Raw genomic sequence first — 2,500 nt, 5'->3', positions numbered from 1 at the left:
AGTTCAAATTCCGCCGAGGTCGACTTTGCCTTTCATCCTTTCGGGGTCGATAAATTAAGTACCAGTTACGCACTGGGGTCGATGTAGTCGACGTAATCCCTTTGTCTGTCCTTGTTTGTCCCCTCTGTGTTTAGCCCCTTGTGGGTAGTAAAGAAATATATATATATATACATATATACGACAGGCTTCTTTCAGTTTCCATCTACCAAATCTACTCACAAGGCATTGGTCGGCCCGGGGCTATAGCAGAAGACACTTGCCCAAGATGCCACGCAGTGAGACTGAACCCGGAACCATGTGGTTGGTTAGCAAGCTACTTACCACACAGCCACTCCTGCGCCTATACAACAGGATTCTTTCAGTTTCCATCTCCCATATCCACTCACAAGGCTTTGGTCAGGCCAAAGCTAAAGCAGAACACACTTGACCAAGGGGGCCACTCAGTGGGATTGAACCAGGAACCATGTGGTTGAGAAGCAATCTTCTTACCACACAGCCACCCTGTATGTTCAAAGATGTTAAAATTCTTTAAAGTGTCTTCAGTACATCTATGTGTATTTTAAGATACAACATCATTCACACACATTACAATTTTCAACTTTGACCTCTGTGACAAGTTTTGGTTTCTAATTGCTGGTGCAAGGTCAAAGGTGAGACAGTTGATAAATGTTTTTGAAGTGCTTGAGAGTTAAGGGAGATCATATTATTAATAATATTTTTCTTTTTTAGGGAATGAGCTTCCTGTCATGTGATATAATGGAAGTGTAGGAATTAATTGTGAGTTCAAAGGGTTCATCTTTGAGTTGACTCTTATGTAGACACCCAATCGCATGCACATATATGCTTACACACACAAACACAGAGGCAAATATACATATACACACACATGCATATACACACACATATACATATATTTACCATGTATTTGGACATGCACATCTATATGCATGCAGCATATACAGAAATAATTCTTTCTACTGCAAGCACAAGACCTGAAATTTTGGGAAATGGGGCTAGTTGATTGCATCGATTCTAGCGCAACCCCAAAAAGATGAAAGGCAAAGTCAGCTTTGGTGGAACTTGAACACAGATTACAACAACAACAACAACAACAACAACAACAACAACAATAATAATAATAATAATAATAATAATAATAATAATAATAATAATAATAATAATATCTCTTAAATCACATGATTTATACCCTGTGGGTTAGCCTTCTTACACATTTATGCATGTTAGACATCCTACCCTACAAAAGGCAGTGAGCTGGCCTATCTAATGAAATTTTCTTGACACTAGATGTGCAGCTAAAGGAGATCTTCAAAGTATCCCTACTGAAAATTTTCTTGTACTTATGTTTCTGTGACAAATGCTTATCCATTAATATAGTGAAGGTCTTACCTTCTGACACTTTACATTTTGAGCTCAAATTCCACCAAGGTCAACTTTGTCTTTCATCCTTTCTGGGTCGATAAAATACCAATCAGATATTGGAGCTGATGCATGTGACTTAATTCCTCCCCTAAAAATTGCTGTTCTTTTACCAAAATTAAGAAGAATTATCCACTCTGTATAAATTCTTGTTTTTGTTTTACCCTATCTATTTCTCTCTCTTCTCTCTCTCTCTCTCTCTCTCTCTCTCTCTCTCTCTCTCTCTTCTCTCTCTCTCTCTCCTCTCTCTCTCTCTCTCTCTCTCTCTCTCTCTCTCTCTCTCTCTCTCTCTCTCTTCTCTCTCTCTCTCTCTCTCTCTCTCTCTCTATATATATATATATACAGGGTCAGGCAAATGATCTGACACATTTGTAGGTTAAATAAAAGGCAAATGAAGTAAAGAAACAAAAAAGTGTTTTTATTTTTGAAAAGTACATATAATGCCATTTTGTTTCATTATGTTTTAAAAATTAAATCAATCAAATGGGATCCATTATTGTCCACACACTGTTGAAGGCGTTCACGAAAGTTGTCAATAACTCGGCGGGTCATTTCATGTGGAATGACAGTAATTTCTTGACAAATTGCATCTTTAAGTTCTGGCGGTGCGAGGTCGGCCGGTTGATTTTCGTTTCAATGCAGATCCAGTAGCTCTGAAGTTGGTAACCCATAACAAGATTGTGTTTCGAGCTGGTACGAGATCATGTCTACCAAGATTGAAATGCAAACGGAACGCTCTTTGTGTTGCCGTTACAGAATTGTTTGTTTTGATAAACATTTCCACAATGAAAGCGCGATGCACACCAGTCCAATTCATGGCAGCAACTGAAAAAGAAACGAAAAACAATGCCTTTTATTTAACCTACAAATGTGTCAGATCATTTTGCCTGACCCTGTATATATATAAGGCAGCGAGCTGGCAGAAACGTTAGCATGCTGGGCGAAATGCGTAGCCGTATTTCGTCTGCCATTACGTACTGGGGTCGATGTAATCAATTTAATCTGTTTGTCTGTCCTTGTTTGTCCCCTCTGTGCTTAGCCCCTTGTTGGTAGTAAAGAAACA

Source organism: Octopus sinensis, linkage group LG18 (assembly GCF_006345805.1).
Source record: "Octopus sinensis linkage group LG18, ASM634580v1, whole genome shotgun sequence".
NCBI classification, from domain to species: Eukaryota; Metazoa; Mollusca; class Cephalopoda; order Octopoda; family Octopodidae; genus Octopus; species Octopus sinensis.
Note: the sequence above shows the minus strand (reverse complement) of the source record.